This window comes from Triplophysa dalaica, chromosome 16 (assembly GCF_015846415.1).
Source record: "Triplophysa dalaica isolate WHDGS20190420 chromosome 16, ASM1584641v1, whole genome shotgun sequence".
Lineage (NCBI taxonomy): Eukaryota > Metazoa > Chordata > Actinopteri > Cypriniformes > Nemacheilidae > Triplophysa > Triplophysa dalaica.
Window position 1 is genome coordinate 9,790,925 of NC_079557.1, and position 19,180 is coordinate 9,810,104.

The following is a 19,180-nucleotide window of genomic DNA, read 5'->3' on the forward strand; positions in this document are numbered from 1 at the left end:
TTTATACAAAAGTGTGCTGTGCTGCAGATGTATTACTTGTTATGGCTGAAATCTCAGCGATCTAACTTAGGAGGGTTTTCTCTGACCTGCTTTTAAATGTAGCTCAACTTTTCTGCTGCCTGTCGCTTAAATCTCAGCATTTGGACCCTCTTCACAGTCTCCCTCCATATCCTTTATGAGCTGTGAAGTGACCACAAACCTAAGCCCCCCCTGTGCTTAATATGCTGCTTCTTTCTCTTTTTTTGGCTCACCTATTTTTTCAGTTTCCTTTCACAAGCCTCTGGGAAAAATGTATAAGCGAAAAGGGGCTGGAGAAAGACACAGAGAGAGAAAAAAATCTTTGACAACTTTAAAAGGGAAAATCCCTTAATGCATCTCCAACCTTATCTCAAACACCTCAGTATCTGTCTCCAGCGCCAGGCCTTTGAAAGGATATTTCAGAGTTGGAAAGAGCCAGGAGGAGACTGGGTCTAAGACCGGCTTGGGGATGAGTTATAGGCTCTTTAGAGTCTGGGAATCTTAGAGTTCTGACCAGGGCTTTGACCCGCTGGCTGAACCATGCGTACAGCAGCTAAACAACTGAAACCATGAGAAAACAAGTAAGAACTCAGTGGTGCATTATATTTTATTTATTTATTTTAAGCGCTTTTTGACGACATTTTTATTTATTTATTAATAACGTAGGTGAAATGTAATGATTAATTAACAGTTACAAAATAAAACAATATTTTTTCCCAAATGCACTTTAGTCATTTATGAATTTTAATAAATATTTATCAAGAGTTTCTTCATAACCAGACTCCAGGTTTTTTGTCTGTTTTTACTTTGCCTTTCAAAAATGTTTGACATATTTGGTAGTTTATCCTATCTAGCTTCTGCCCAATATCACCAATGCATTCTCTTCTCTTTCAAAACCGTTAGTCTTACTTTTTCCTTCCTACACAGTAAAAATTTGTTTCTAAATCAACCTTATTTTGAATGACTCGTTCACTCACTCATGCCCACAACCTCCACACGTTCACTCGGTTACAGGTTGACGAACACCCCCGCAACCCCCGGTCCCATCTCATCCTGTCTGTTATGGCGACTTTAACAGGCTCGGTCCAGCGCAGGCCGATAAATCTCCGGTTGAGGATAAAGTTCAAGTAGATAAAATCAAACAGATGTCGGCAGGGAGGCTCACTCTCTGTGACCCATAAAAGTGCTCTCATCAAAGCCTGGAATCATTTGTTTTGAATTATGACTCTGTTTTTGGAGCGGGAGTGGAGGGCACGTATAGCTGTTTGCAGTGTAATAGGAACTGTTTATCTGAAAACACTGGTGGAGATGCCAGCTCACAGCCCAACCCTGGGAAAGTTACTGGTGACAGACATTTGATTGACAGCTGTCTGCACCATTAGACGTAACAGGGTTGATTGGTTTTTATGGAAATTATGTTGATGTTTTGTGAATAAACGTATGAAAGTGACATTTTCAGATTTAGAACGAATTAGCCATAAAACTGTGTGATTCAACTAAAAAGAAATGCATAAAAATGCAAACAGCAATTCAGATGAAGACATTTTTGGAAGCTAAACATTCATGCAGTTGGCATTTAAATTGAGTGACAAAAATAAATTGTTTAAGTCCACCAGACAATATTGACCATGTGTAAGTGTTTTGAATCAGGATAGGTGATAAGATCTTAGGCAAACCCAAATAACAAGCTTATGAATTTGAGCAAATGTTTGCTTTTTCTGTCTCATCGGACACACGTGATATTTTCTTTCCCGACGCTGTTTTATTCTCGACCTCTCGGAGATAGTGCCATACGAGGGCCATATTTTCAGTGGGAGTTCACGTCAGGGTTAAATAGTTGTTTTATCAGAGTGATCTGGGCCCCAGTGCTGGTTAAGTTAAAGGCCGAGACTAGAGAATTCTTACCTACTGAGGGTCGGCCCTTTCGTCCTCAATGATGTATGTTTTCACAGAGAAAAGAAATACAGTCCATTTGGCTTCATGCTCAAGACGACGGATTTCCAACTGTCGTCATAATTCAGGCACCGAGCGTGTTGTCTTTCTCCGGCCTGATAATAAACTCGCCTTTAATGTGTCTGTGACATCGGAAGCCGCAGGTCAGCGCGTGAGAGAAAATAGAAAGGGAGCAGGCAAAAGAAAAGAATAACTGGATTTAGAGTGCCAGAAAGGTAACATGCGAACGTGTATTTTGTTATTTTTTTCTCCTGACCGCCTCCCCAGTCTTTCTTTGTTTGTCATGTGTGATTACTGAGACATCTCTTTCATCTGCATGTGATCAAACAGTTGTTTTAACACTTAATATCAATATCATTTTAGATCTGGGATAGTTTACCTAAGAATCAACATTTAATGGGTCTTATATCTGTCCAAATCTACACCTACTTGGTGTCATGGAACAAAAAAGAAAATGAATTTTTCAAGCTGTTCTATATGAAAAGAAAATGGGTTCTGGAGTTGTCTACAAAAGACAAAGTCCAGATTTTGTCCTATGTTCTTCTGAATTTATACAGACAGACAGAAAAAAGAACAGTATAAAGGTTTGGTTCCCTTTAATATTTAGCCATCGTGGATGGAGAGCATAGGAAGAATGAAGACGAGTAAAGAGTTCTCTTTCTTCTTTTTTTGTTCATTTTTATTAGCCATCCTGCTCTTGACCTTGTTAGTCAGTCACGGAAGCATGTAAATCTATCTGACTATACAACTGCATGTTGAAAAGTTACAGCTTCTTTGGGAATTTCACCTTGACTTCTTTATAAATTGTAGTGAGGTAAACCATTTCTGGACAGCCAGAGCTCAGCTGCTCTCACATCAGGTCGCACACTCTTGCATGGGGATGGAAAGGGAAAAAGTATTACATCATTACTCGTGTTGTGTTAATGCTTAACTAACTTGTTCTTTAAAGTAGTAGTATAAAGGCCAGTGGATATTTGTCAGGTTTGTGTAATACAGAGACTGCATCTGACATTTTGTTATTTTGTTCATCGGATGTACGTGCCTGGCCAAACGTTAACTTCTTTGGTTACCAATCTGGCTATTGTCTAATAATATAGCAATGTATTTGTTATTATATTAATAATAATATATGTTAATATTTATTTTTTTATTAATTGTATTACATTCAATTTTGATGTTTTTAAACAGTTGTGAACCGTTATTGATTCCATGCAGCGGTCTACAGGAAGTGAAGTTTGTTTATGTTGTTGCTGCTGAAACCATCTATATTTTTTAATGGTCCACAAGAATCCCAATTTGTCAAAACAGTAATGAATTAAAAAATGTTTTAATAATCAAATAAATAATAAAACATCATGCGTAAACCTTCATTTTGTGACGTCACAACTATCATGTCAACCCCCCAAAAATCTAATTTGCAAGACTTTCCTTACCAAATATTAAAAAGATAATGGCGTTTGTGATGATATGAAATGCAGAAAAAAATGCAGAAAGGTTTGTATGATGGTTAGACTTAGTGTTGGGGTGAAGGTGAGTGGATAGAAAATATGGTTTTTACAGTAGAACAATAATTATGTCTATGGAAAGTCCCATACATAACTGTAACTCTCTCCAGGGGGCGGCATTAATGACAGCAGTAGATGTGAGAAGCGGATGATAAGATACGCATATAGTGGAAATAAATTATGCTTCGAAAATTGAAGGATGATCTTACGGACAAGTGAGTACTGTTTATAAACACAACTCATAAGATTATACCAGTTACATAAGAAACCAACAGCGTGATGAAACCCTATCTGTGTTCACTTGACCCAGCGAGGGGTGTTTTCTTAAGGACTTACTCGGTTTTGAAGCACACAAAAGCCCAACAAAAGCTGGAATTTGAGTAGATTGTAATCAGGAATCAAAACGATGGTCTTGAGATTAGGTTCTCAGAACAGTTATGTTAGCAGCTCTGACTCTTTAACGCCTTACGGCTTAGTATTACATTTCAACCACCTAACTAGTTAAAAAATATTCCTCATACTGAGGATACAGCTTTTAAAATTATACAAATAATGTCTTGAATAAATAAAAAAAGCCTGCATATTAGCCATTCAATGTATCAAAAAATATGTTGCATTGCTTAACTCTTGTGCAATACACGCATTAAAGAACCTAGCTTTAAAACAATAAAAGTCTGAGCAAACCTGCAATGTCCAAGGATGTGTGTTGTTAGAAACCAGAACGTCATAGTGACTTTTAACTGTTTGTGGTGACAGAGGAGGAAAGACCTTCATGGCTTCTACTTCATTACGTTTTTACCCTCTTCAGCCACAGTGTTATTGAGACTACATTGATGATTCACACCAATTAAAGTGACTCATTTACTTATTTTATGTTATTTTTGCAGGTTTTCTCCAGGATGGTGGCAAAGCATTTGTATGTCACATTAGAAAGTGAAAAAGAAATCGTCCAGATTGTTATATGCAAATTATTTCCAAGGTGATGTTTCATACAGACAGTAATATTTTTGTACATGTAATAATAACCCTGCATAAAATAATTTGATTATATTATTAAATTTAAAATGACATTTTATTTCATAAACAAATGTATGTCTAAATTTTGTTAATTTAAGGCTGTGAAAGTACTTGGATGCAACTGCTGGCGATTATTTAACTTATTTTAACATACAGTATGACACAAAAGAAAGTGTGTTGGCTAATTTAGCCATTATGAACGTTTTGTCACTGTGCGTGCGTATGTGTGTGTGTGTGACCTCCTCACTTGCCTGTGTAATTCTAAATCTGATGTCTTTTCTTATGATAGAAGAATGCTCTGATCTGTGACCTCTGTGACCTCAGTCTATTGGCCTCAACCTCTGTGTATCTGCTTCTACCTTGCTACCATAAAACAGCCACTCAATTTGGTTTCCATTAGAGAGTTTGCTGACGCTATCGACCCAAAGACTCATCTATGTCTTAATGTCCTATTGAATGGAAGGGAAAGGTGGTTACGACTAGTCTAGATACTTTCTCTGTAAAATGTATGGAAGTGCATTTTTAACCCACAATGCACTCGCAGTTTTTATATATTTTTACATATCGCTGCTGTCCTTTTAAATCCTTGTATGTCCAAATTCGCTGTTTTTAAAGAAATGGCAAAAAAACATAATTTTTAAACGATTAACACGGTGTTGTCAAAGTTGACAAGCACTTTTGAATTATTTTTTTGGTTACATATTTGCAAAACCCAGTGACAAACATAAAGACCAAAAATTATTATGGCAAAAAAACGCTAAATATGGAGATAAGAGGTTTCCGAGAGACATCGACAGTATACATAGGTTTCTGTTGTTTTACATTAGTTTTTCGATTTACACTTTTTATGATTTATGAATTCTTAGACTTATATGAATTTAAATGTTAAGTCAATGAGAATCAGTTGATGTTACTGATCCGAATTGTATTCTTGTACTGTTAATAACTCCTTTAAACATATTATTTTGCCAGCAAGGGCATATTATACATATTAATACAGTACACAATGGTAAACCGAGTATAGAAGAGTATGGGGTTCACAAGCGATAGTAAAATTCCACAGTGGAAAGGTAGTGGGAAGCTGCACATGTCTCTCATTTAGACTTAATGAAGTGACCCACTTCACTAAACTGTAAATCCCTAGATGCCAGAATCTTAAATATTACCTTTCAATATTAATTGATGAGTATATATTTTCATGTTGGCTTAAGGGCATCAAAAATGCTTCTTGTGTTGCGACAAACAACAACAAAATTGTTCTTTAAAAGAATCGTGAAGGTTTTAAAATAATTCTTAAAAACAAGTCATAACATAAGGAATGAGTGCTTTTTTAAAAGTGAAACTAGTGAGCTTATAAAACTCACCAAAAGACAGGTTTTATTGCTATGGACAGAATATAGTCTTTTCATTCAGTACTTGAGAAGTTTTATTTTTAAAGTCTTCACAGATGTGGTATGTCAGATTAATTCCTGTGAAGATCATATCTGCTTTACTGTTACTGTTCTTCTTTAATGTTTACTTTAAATTATGTAATTTTAAACACAGCCATTTTGGTAAAATTGATGACAACCAAAGCATAATAGTTAATGTACATAAATGTTTTAAACAGATACAAACGTATTCTGTTGTTTTGCAGTGCTTCCATGATACAGTGAGAATGCTTACAGAGGTGACCCCATGTAAAATGTTTGTACCTGAATGATTATTTTTAAATATTTGGTCTCGAGGGACAACAGGAATTCCTGTCAAATTTCATATCCTCTGAATTATAATTCATAAACATGGGCAGATGAAAGGTCATCAAAAGAAGAGAAGAAAAAAATGTCCCCCCACCTATTTCCCAGCCCCTGTGTTGCACATTCATCCATCTTAATACTACAATGGAGCTTCACCTTCTCTTTTTAATCATGGCTGCAGATATTAAACTGCACCGTCGGCTGAGGCTTGTATGGCACAGGGATTTACGGGGGATTTGCATCTTCCTGTTCTTCCAGTTCAAATATCTGTGTCTTCACCGATCAAATTATCATAACCATAGTAGAGCAGAACTCTTCTCTGAAAATACCGTCAAAATACAGAGGACGGGGAGAGCGAAATATGAAGAAAAATGTGACGGCCTTCATTTCATTCCTGCAGCAAAATCTAAAGTTTAACTTTAACAAAGTTGCTTTTCAAAAGTCTTTTTGTACTGTAAGTGTGTTCATGAGCCAACTCAAAAAAGAAAGTCAGGATTACTTGTGATTTCTGTGTGCCCAGCTTTGACACACAATCTTTTAACAGTTGTTTAGAAATTGTAAAAAAATCATAGCTTTACACTTCACAATAACAAAACAACAATTCTGTTATTTAAAAGCAGTGATATGTTTTAATCATTGGATGTCTAGTTGTGTGATAACAAAATATTTAATTCACATTGTTTTTCAAAATATTAAATATGGAGAACATTCTTAAATTCAAATATTTCAAAGAATCAGAACAAGAAGTCTGTTTTTAAAACTTTAGAAAGTCCTTTAGGAACATAGTGGTCCCTGAACTTCAAAAACGCTTCGTTTTCTTTTCTTAAAATTTTCAAAAACTCACATTGCTCATTCAAGCATTCAATTCTCTTTTATCACATTTTATCTTAAGTCGAGCTGCGTTGCGTGACTCGGCCGAATGTGTGAGGCCTCCGAGTGAAGGGCTGAGATTTCTTTCTTAATTATTATTATTTGTTTAATTTTAAGGCTGTAAGCTGAGCCTTAGGGTCAGCACAGCAGCATAGTGTTTGAATTGTTCAGCACCTCACGCACTTATCGTTCAGCAACGTGCTAAAAATGCACACACCTATAGGGGCACCAGTATATCCAGTCTTATAAAATCTAACCTGGAGAGTGTGGGAAAGGGAGGTTTTTTTTCTCCCCGTCTCTTCCTCGCTTGCTCGCTCTCTCCGTATCTTTCTCTCCCGGGCTGCGAGAGCAGGTCAAATCCTCAGCTAGGTGCCCGAGGCTGTTTTTCCGTCTCTCTCCTTTGCAGCGCACCTTTATACCAATTGAGCCAAATCCCAGTAAAGCTTGAAAAAAACAGAGCTACCCCTCTGCTTCCACTTTGGAGTTTGTTAAACCCTCTGGGGCCAAAATAATTAAGATCATATATATATGAAAGTTCAACCTCTTTTTTTTTTTGCAGTTGACTTGCTGTATGAGGTAATTAGACAAAGCAGCAGATCTAGCGTGAGTTCTGAGATGTGAGAGCACAGGCGCGGCCTTCACTCTAGAACTGCTTCACAAGACAAGTTCACTCTGGGATACACAGTTAAATGAGAAGAAATGAAAACAGGGACGTAGTATTAAGCAAGAGTAAGTGACGTGTCCTCTGAGGTCACTAGAGATAATACTGTTTGAATTTAAAAAAACAGATTATTACATAAAATTTGTTTCAGATCTAATCTAAAATTGAATGTATATTAAATTCAATTCATAATATATATTTTTTTGTTTAATGAATTATATACCAAGGCATTTTGTATTAGCCTGTCTGTGAACATTTGCTTATATGACCACATGCTAACAAAAAGGACATTTTTCTTTCATCTCATAACATTTTTTAGAAAATCCTTAAACTGTCTTTATTTCCATGTTCAAATCAGATTTGGATTCCCATGTTTTCAACGTTCTCCACTTTTGAACCCTGATATTTGTTAAATGTAACAAAAAACAAATCTAATTTAACAATGTAATTCACAGTGTTTTAAAAAACATCAAACACATCACACATACACTGCTAACACCATGCTCTGCCAACTGAGCTACTACTGTTTTGTTTATTTAATAAAAGGCCATGATATTTGCTCAAAACATATATTTACGTTGTTTTTATATGTTTGTCTAATTTAATGAAATGCATAAAACCAAAACCAAATCAACGCATTAAAATATATATAAAACATATTACAACGCACTGTATAGAATAAAATTTGAATGTTCCTCTCTGCCAGAAAATGCAAATGCGTGTGAACATCAGCACCCTATTGACTGAGAGCCTCTGCTGTAAAAGCGATCCTGGATTATGTGTTCTACAACCGAGGGATTTTGTTAACATTCCTTTGCAAATACAGAGGAATAATTCTCATGTTTTCTCTTTGCTAGTATACCTTCACTTCCTGGAGTACTAGGTTCATTCTCAAAACTCATTTACAACACAGCAGTGTATTCTTTTGTTCTGTATTCTGTCCCGAGAGGGGGAAAGATGCAATCACACCTATGGAACATACGAACAACATTACATTATTAGAAATGGAGGGGTTCCCTTTTTGTTTTCATGCTCAGTATCTTCCACGTGTGTAAAAATGTTAGTTTCGGTTAATCGTTAAAATTGGAAGAAATAAAGGCATATCAGTTTGTTTAATAACATAATATTACTCAAGTTTTAAATTTTCACATTTTATGATGTAAAGCTTTACAGCATATTAGTTTCCCTCTTAAATTTGGCAGTGCTTACTTTCTAATTATTTCAGCATGTCTCATAAAGTAGGCCTTCCTCCATTCTTTCTCCAATGGCAACTAAAACAACTGTTAATTTGACGGAAGCAATTACAAGTAATGAATTTAAAGTATTGGTAAGAATAAATAGGAAATACTTGAAAATGTATGAAAGCATTTAATTATCCATACATTTTCTATACATTTGTAGAATCCAGCTCTAAATTTCAAGTAGTGTATGAAAGACACAAGAATGCAAGATTGTGTATTCAAAATTGTGTCTGCAATTTTGTCTAATGCTGAGGCCTCTACTTTCAAAACTATAATTGTGTCCAATATAAATTTTAATTTTATCATTTTATTGAATCAAATGTTTTACCAAATGTTGAACAAAATAGATTGAAATAGTTTGGGCCTATAGATTATATGAAAGACTTAAGCGATGTTACTTATGTTTTAAGGATTTTTAAGCACTCTATAAATTAAGTATTTTCTGTTTGAGGATGATTCCGTTGGTGTTCACTGACAAAAATGCTAATGTTCGATAATTTTGACCCATAAGATATATTTTAGGATTTTACAAAAAATGTTCCCTACTTAAAGGAATACTTCACCCAAAAATGAACATTGTGAAGAATGTAGGACAGCAAACAGTTCTGGGACACATTTGACTACCATTGTATTTTTTCCTGCTATGATGGTCAATGTGGAGCTAAATCTGTCTGGTTATAAGACTTCATCTAAATATCTTTCTCTGAGAAATTTATACAGATTTGAAACAACTAGAAAGTGGAGTTAATGATGACAGAATTTTCATTCTTGAGTGAAGTATCCCATTAAGAATGGTTTTGTGATCCACGGTCACAAACGTTTACTTCAGCCATCTAATATTGAAAGAACTGTGACAGATAGTACAATTTCAACTGCATACAATAATCCAATAATTTCCAATTTACATTACTACTGTGATGCTCTGATTCCCTAAAATAGCATTTTGTTGATTGCAAATACTGTCATTATTTTTTATGCATCTTTATTTAAATATAGATATTACTATCAGAGAGATCAAATAAACGGAGTTAAATGAGCAACCTTGCCAATGGGCAGCCACATTCACACATCTGCATGTGTGTGGCCTCTGAAAGCTTCAAAATCCCAGTGCCAGCTTTAATGCCTCACTGTGGAGATGAGGATGCCAGGCTCAGAGCTTTACAACGTGGGATGGCACGGATGCTTTGGTGAGCTTTACTGCTCACTGCTGTCACTGGTTGAGAATACAATGGCCTTCTGTCATGCAGTCTTGGCTCAGTGTACATAAAGCTCAACCTGGAACAATGGGCAAAATTTGAGTGTGTGTCACACACGTATGTAAGGTTGTGACCTTCATGGAGAGATTACGTGGTGTGCCATTTTTATCGGGCCATAACAATAGGTGAAAGAATCTTTGTAAAGTGTTTACAAGCTTTGCTATAGTGAACAGTATTCCCCGTAATCCATAGGATGTGTGTGCACTCTGAAAGGAACATTCTAACATAAGCCATGTCTTTATACATATTCAGATAATATTTTTAGTGACTTCCATAAGCATATCTGAAAAACACTTAAGACCAGTGTGCCTCTTAAACACAAGAATACTATATACATATACTATATACACATGCATTGAACAGCTGTGCGCTTTAAAATATGTTTAACCTTAACCTTTTAGTGCGACATATGCTGTATAAGTGTTTGTACTCTCAGATATTTATATATGGAATGCATTGGTGTGATATTGTATGCTCCATTTGACTCATTCCCACACGATGATGTAGATGACACTTTCCAACCATGTTAATGAAATCTCATAAATATGAATCATTAAAGCACAGCCTGTTCCTGGCGATAGTGGGTGCTCAACCCTAAACATTCAAATTCATAAACAAGCAATAAACACACTCCCAAACCTCTCTGGGCATTTGGGCAGGTACTCTTAGATGGTTCCTGGACTGCTTGAATCATTGCATTCGCTGTCTCTCAATGTGAATCTGGTTGGGTAATGTGGCCTTTTTGCATGAATCTTTGCTGCTGGTGAAGATGGTGATGGGGGTGGACTCAAATTATGGAAGCAGGGTTATTGGGAGGCCAGCCAGATTCATTGTTTCGAAACAGAGACAGACATCATAGACCAGCAATGGCAGAATATACAAGCCAACTTTTGGAGAGTGATGGCAGAAGACCAAACTGAGCAAAAATGGAGGCGCAGTGTGATACCAAAATAAATTTGATCTTTGTTATTAATGGTGCTGATTTACAAAGTGAATACAAATCCCTTTTATCTTAATTTTGAGAGATTTGAATCAATGTATCTGAAGATTTTCTGAAATTCTGAATGATGTCATTATTATATTAATGTACACAAATTATGACAAAGTGTAAAAAAAGAACATTTTGACAATTCCGGACATTCACTGAGCACAAATGTGTTTCCCCCTCTCTCTCTCTCTCTCTCCCTCTCTCTCAAGCAGAAAAAAGTGTGTCTTTCTCTCAACCAGCCAGCAATTTTGATAGGGAAAAAACAGGCTTAAGGTACTTGTGGTGTTTGGGGTCCCATGCTAAATGCCCTCCTGTCTAAGCTCACTGCCCAGGCTGCCGGTCCTCATGGTAAAATGAAAGAAATGAAAGGTGAGTAAAAGTAAATGGATTTTCCCTATTGAATGTTATTGCTTGAGGATTGGTGCAGATGGTTATTGATCTGGCGCACGCATTGCCATTACTGTGGGGATGACAATCAGCGGCCAGACCTGGTGCCGGTAAACAAGACTGTTTCTCCTGCCACCCGAAGAAAGAGATGTGGAGCGTCAGGGAGTAAAAGAGATGGTTTCGTCTCCCCTGCTGGTCCGCTCAATATCGATCTAACCTGCTCTGTTTGCTCTTTAGCAGCAATAACAATATGTGCCTGAAGAAAGACTTCACAGTAACATTTACTTGGATGCACACACACACTGTTCACACTATTCTACAGACATGTAGTATGTAAGCGAAAAAGGTTTGCTCTGTTATGAAGACATGACATTATTTTGAATACGTTCATTTCAAATGTCAGTTTACAGAAGTAGAAAAAAATGCACAAAAAAGCACAGCACTAGCAATGACAAGGTGATGGGTTCAAATCCCAAATCATAATAATATTATGAAATAACAATAATAATATTAACAATATTATTATTGTTAAATATTGTTTTTGTTGATATTTATATTGTTATAGTTAGAGGTTTCATCATTATTATTAATATGTGACCCTGGACGACAAAACCAGTCTAAAGGATCAATTTTTTGAAATTGAGATGTTTACATCATCTGAAAGCTGAAGAAATAAGCTTTCTATTGATATATGGTTTGTTAGGATAGGAAACTATCTGGCAGAACACCAACTGTTTACAAAGCGGGAATCTGAGGCTGCAAAAAAGCTAAATATAGAGAAAATCGCCTTTGAAATTGTTAATCTGTGGCACTGTAGCAGGCCATCCACTCACAAAAATAAAGTTTTTATACACTTACGCTATGAAATACCTATATAATATAATAAAATATCATCATGGAACATGATCTTTACTAAATATCCTAATGATATTTGGCAAAAGAAGAATAGATTTTTTTACCCTACAATGTATATTTGGCGTTTGCTAAAAATGTTTCTGTGCTACTTACAGTAAGACTGGTTTTGCTGTTATGATTAATTACAATTCTATCATTATCATTATAATAAACATTAACATTATGTATATATATTTTTTTAATTTATGAAGTTTCTTTTAAAAAAGAATCAAAGAAACCACAATATACGTATGCAAAACAGGTTTAATGGTTTAATGCAGAAACTGTATTGTGCAGTTTAGAATCAAAATCTATGAATGTCTTTCTGTTTTTAACTCGAGTGCCAGAATGAGTATGTCGAAAGATGGCTGAGCCTGACCAGTTCAATAGCTTCTCACCTGTAGCTCCAGTGGACATAATGCCTTGAGCCCAGATGATTCTTAACAGAACACTGAACTTCATGTCTGTCCATCTCTCTGTAAGACCACTGGACTTCCTCTAAGACATTACACAGGTGAGAACCAGAATATCCAACTCTTCTCACTTTCACAGCAAAACCGCAGGCTTCTTAGTTGAAGCTTGACTGATTCACACAGGCTACAGAGCGTTAAATCATTGAATGCATTTTGATCCATTTAATGCTTTTGCTGCGATTCTACTGTTTGCAACTTCATGTCTGTACTTGTTAGGTTACAGTAGATGTATCTTTTAAAATTGACTTTAATTGCGTAACTTGCTTTAAAGCTCAGAAGTGGCTTGCAACTGAATATATTGTAGAATGTATGAAACTTGATCTCTCTGAATGTTTCAAGCTTCCTTTGTGTTCCAGATGTTACCAACAAAAAGACAGGTGAAGCAATATATTGGTTTTACACTTCCGCTTTGAAACACAATATCAGATGAGGGAATTAAGGAAGTCGGCTTTGTTTACACTTTCAAGATGCTGTCCTGCATTTATGACTTCTTTACTGTTGTTTCTAAAAAATATATATAGAGGTTTTTATTTGATTTGATTTCAATTCTTGTTTGTAATTTCTTGTTCGGACAGAAGCAGAGAAGTTCAATTTGTTTCCTTAAGAGAAAAACAAATCTTATTTTCTTCACTTCAGTTAATGGGTAGAATCATCTGTTATGTCTATAAACATTCAATTAGATTTTATTGTTTAAGCACTCCAAATTCAGAGTGCTCTTAAATATGATTTAGGCCTATTATATGGAGTGGACTTCAAAATTATTGTATATAAAAACAATACATTTTTCTCGGATATGCATTGTTGAAGGACTCTTATGGCTGGATGCACATGTTTTCTACTTTCATACAACCACCTCACAAAGTGTAATCCTTTTTAAATTGCCCACGGCCACCAAATATAGCGGCAAAAGTGTGTCACATTTCTATATTTCTTTTTAGATCTAGGTGGGCTTATCGAGATAAAAAGGGAGACACCATAGACTCTAGGTGAGGGGCTGACTACATGTAATGGAGTCCAGGCTCACACTGCCAAAATATGTGGAGGCATGCATGGATTCCTCTAGATTAGCAATATGGGCTTGTTTCCGTGGTATTAGCCAAGTATCTTAGCAACAGGATCACAGCAGCCTCACACCTCGTGATGTGCAGCCGCATGTAATAACCTGAACATAATCTTTTTTCTCCTGCTACCTTTTTTCCCCCTCCCTTGCGTTCTTTTAATTTCGGCAGTGATATTACCGATACATGTGTTCGGTTTGAGATCTTTGTTTAATAAGATGAATTGATGCAGTGGAGATTTGCTCCGTGTCATGAGTGGACAGGGCCGAATGCTTCGGGAGCTTAAAGGAGCTCCATATCTTTTGTCTCAGATTGACAGTAGTCATGCTTGCCCTGATTAAGCTTGGCTGCTTAACGTGTATCTTTGAACTGAGCGAATCGAAAAATGCAGTCGGAATCCTTAATATCGCCGCGTCGTTCTGAGTCAAATAGAATGCAAATTACCTCTACAGCTGAAATGTCAATTTAAACATGCCACACGATGGCTGTGCCTTGTGGAAGAAGTCATTTAGAGTAATTTGAATGATTCAGAGTTCTGCTAATCCTCCTTCATTTTCTTCTCCACCTTTGAGGTTACTGGAAGAGCAGGAAGATGAAAAGAAGAGAAGATGGGGAGCCACAGCTCTAATGCTGTTTGCACTCCCAAAACGTGCTGTGTCTGTCACCTTCACCAGTTTTAAGAAACCTGCAAGTGTGAACAAAAGTTGTACTTTTTATTGCAGTGGTTAAAGCAGAGCAAATCCGAAACAAAAGAGAATATATTGAAAAGATCAAAGCAGAGAGCAGCAGTTAGACTGTAAAGTCTTTATTAAGGCAACATATGTCGCAGGCTGTCAATACTGATATTTCAATTTATTTAATTTATTACTTCATGCATTTTTTAGAGAAACGTCAAGACATGGTAAAACACCTCACGGATTCAGGAGTTTTGTTTGACGCGCTGTAACATTTTATACCAACTAGGAAAAAAATTATCCACCTCAGCAGTAATAATTAATGCCTTTAATTTAAAAAAACTCATCCAGATTACCTGTATCTGTTTTTTTGGGGGTATAGATGTGCTCCATCTCATCACCCTCAGCTGTATATTCTCTCTAAAGTCCATCTCTTTTAGGTGTTTTAAGAGCCAGCAGACTGACCCAAAGGGGCCATTACAGCGGGGCTGAACCTCCTGATTTACACCCCTTCATACGACCCAGGGGTAATATAGTCCTTGGCTCAGCTTTATACACAAACTCACGTGCACACACACTCGTCCTGCTCTCAGGGACACTTCCTCTCCAGCCCTCTTAATTCTTTCGATTTTTCTTATGCATGTCCCATTCCCTCCAGTTCACGACTTATTGAGGAGTTTGGTTCCCGTGGCATTTGCAAACATACACCCTGCGCACTTCTGGCTTGAAATGTTTGTCTCATGGGAAACCTTATCTCTATTCTCTGTTGTTCCCTGTCCAGAGCCTTAATTTATTATGATCAGACAATACAATTTTATGTCCTCATATTCATCTAAATTTATATTGGGGAGTTCACATGGGAGGTGGGTCAGCTTCTTTATGCATTGTTTCTGTGACTGATTTTTTTAACTCCAAAGAGAACAAACAAACGTTTTATTTTTAATATTCAAACATGATCCCGAAATATAGATATATTTTATATTGTATTTATCCCCATTATAGAAATAATAGTCAAAATGTACAATAATGTTGAATTTGTCGACAAGTTGTTTGTGCATTAGATAACGCAAAATTACATTTTTTGCGTTAATTCATGGCAATTCCAGCATTTACTGCGTTAACAAGGATTTATACACGTTAAAAACTATATTTTTTATTGTTAGATATAACATTTACTAAGGTTAATATATATAATCTTATTGTAAAGCGCTACAGAAATAATTATGATCATAATGATCAATATATAAGTCAATAGACTCTTTTTATCACATAGTGAAGATAAGACTATAATTCTAAATTAAAAATAGCTGTATAAAGCATTCAGTAATGGATAATCAATATTAACTGATGTTTAAAACAAATACCACATGTTCTACTGTAACCCAAACCTGGCAGTGTACTACACACTCTTGATCAGAGTGCTTCAGCAGACGTAAATTCTCTGAGCTCTGTGTCATGTAATTTAATCCCTTTAAGTCTTATTTTTGCACTCTTAGACAGCGTCTCATAATCACAGGAGTCAGACATGAATGCATCTCTCTCTGTGAAATAAAAAACATCCGTACCACTTGTAAATATGATGTCAGGCATTCATATGGCTTTTTGTAGTATATATCTTGCATGTATCGCGCTGCAGACAGTTTGATAGGCCAACTTTTGTTGTTTTGGGCTTTTATTTTGAAAGCACCCACGGCCATTCTGCAGGTTTGCAAATTACAACATGAAAACAGGCCACAATGAAAATGAAATGAAAAGCCATTGTGAAAGTGCGATATTATATATATTATAAAGTATATGTATATACATATGTATGTATGTATGTATCAATGTGTGAAGATGCAGGATTGCTTGGTGAACAGGCTAAATTTAGGATAATTTTCATAAAATCATTTACTTATTTTCACATCCTATCCCACAGGAGCTCTGGGCAACCGTCTATATACATCACAAGACGGACTTGCCCTGCAGTTACCGTTTCACTGCTAATGATCAATCACTTTTGGTCAAACATGATATCAGAGACCAGAACCTGTTGAACATAAGTCCTCTAAAAGACATTGATCTAGTAACCCTAGAATTTTAGAGACATGACCACAATACACACACACAAATGAGACCTAATTCATCCTCTCTGGCTGACTGGCATGAGCCTCAACATGTTCATGAAGTTCACAGCTGTTGTCATGACAATAGACTCCATGTTTGAGTACACAGCAATGTTTCATTCACACAACTAAATGTATCACTTCCTGGTCTCCCTTGTTGAACTGAATACAAAGGACACCCAGTATTCAGTTCAACAAGGGAGACCAGGAAGTGTTACATTTAGTTTAATGTCTGTAGTTCTTTTTTAGCTCTTTGCCTCTTAAACACTGATATTATTTTCCATGCTCATCCGTTACAAATTAGAGTAATATTAAAATATACAACTTATTCTGTGTAAATTTGCATTAAGGTAAAAAAAATTGCTATCCGCTCCTGGAAAAAGGAAGAAGAATTGAATCAGACAAACTTAGTTTCGGTAAGGTGTGTGCTGATAACATTTAGAAAATGTGCTAGTTCTCTCTGGTGCAATACAAATGTGAGAACACTGGAGTAAAATCCCCCTGGCACAACCCTTGTGTTGATTATAGGTCTGGTTTTCAGTGTGTGGTGGTGGTAGCGCTCCTCAGAAGATGAAACCACACATTATAAATGACCACAGTTTCAGCTCCGTTTCATTACTCAGTTTTCCCCATATTTCTTCTGTGTGTGCACAGAAATTAACCAAAAACACACATTTAGAAGTTTTCAGTCATGCTCAAAATCAATTTGCAACCTGGAATGATTAAAAAAAAACATAAACTACTTACATTTATTGCCAGTAAAGTTAGATAATGTTGGCAGGTACAAGCTCAATTGTTTGGAAAGGCCTCTTTGTGTTAAGAACAAGAAAAGGAAAATTGTGAGAACTTGTGAGTAAGAGATTTATGAAATGTTAAGTACTCATACAGAAGGCTAAATGTAGGTTTGTCACCGTGAGCCGTTTTGAAATTGACGATTTCAGTTCATTAAAGTTTTGTAATGGTGTAAGTTAATATCAAGTATAATTTCTTTGCAAACGCAGAGGAAACAGTTTTGCTCACATGTTACTCTTTGATGTCTCAGAATATTTAATGGAGTTTGCAGACATGGTTAATTTATGTATCAACTGGATCCACATCTCACATGTTTCTTCAAAAAATGCTTGGAAGAAATATATGAGACAAAAAAAATCCGATTTAATATCATTGATGTTTAGGACAGTTAGAGTTCTCATCTGTGGTTTTCTTTTTTAATTTATTCAGTAATTTTTTCATGTTGAAGTAGTTTGTTAAAATCATCTGAAATTTTTGTCTTGGCTCCCCATTTTCCTTAAAATTATAGAAATATATCTACAAAGAGCAAAGAAATTCTATGTAAAGCATGTTTTGAAAGAGTTTACCGTCATAACAACGTGTAATAATCCATTTCAGAAGGATTTGAACTCCTCCGCACATATAAACGTAACTTCATAAACTCAAGACATGAAAGAAGAATCTCTTTTTGATTCCTCTTAAATGACACCATGCCAAATGGCCGTGTTGAACAGCCTTTGAGCACCAGGGTTTTATTGATAGGAGAGAGACCGCATGCCTCGATTTATGAGAGGAACTCACGTAAACTATTTGTTTGAAAGTTCCCATTTTATCAGGATGCAACAGTACCACTGGGAGTCATTGGCTTTGAGTTGACGTGTATAGGAGGGGGTGGGGGCGTAATGCTGAATTTTGGTGTGGCTCTTCGGTAACAAGGGGAAGACAGCTGTGATTCCAGATTAAAGATTTTTCATTCCCATTCCGAAGCTGTTCCCATTGGCACAGCACGGCGTCCCGCGGACTCATTGTCCACTGCAAGCGTCTATCCTTCAGGGAGAGATTGAGGGACCAGCTGCAGTGGGGACAGAAGTGTAGAGGAAGAGAGGAACAGTCTAAGCCCCGTTTATATTTTAGTAATTGCACATCTGTCATGTGTCTTTTGCACCTATAAGAGAAGAAATACATCATATTTAAAACTAAATTAATGCATGTAAAATGGTTGAATTGTGATTTACATTGGAGTTTTAAATTAAACTCTGAGCCACATGTCAATAGATCACACTTCTTAGATTAGCACGAGTAAAGATGAAAAAAAGACAAAGTGAACACCGTGCTTTAATTAATCTGCCAAGATGACATATTTGTTCTTTTTGACCTTTATATTTTACAATAAAATGTGACATCACATATAATGATGGCCGGCTTTTTTAATTACCTTTTGATCTATACAGCAAACAGTGAAACGTTTAATCAATAGCGGCTGTCAGAAATAATTCTGCAATGCACCGCACAATGGATCTAAAAGTTGCGGTCCATTGTCATATCTGACATGGCAATGAATCATATTTGATGT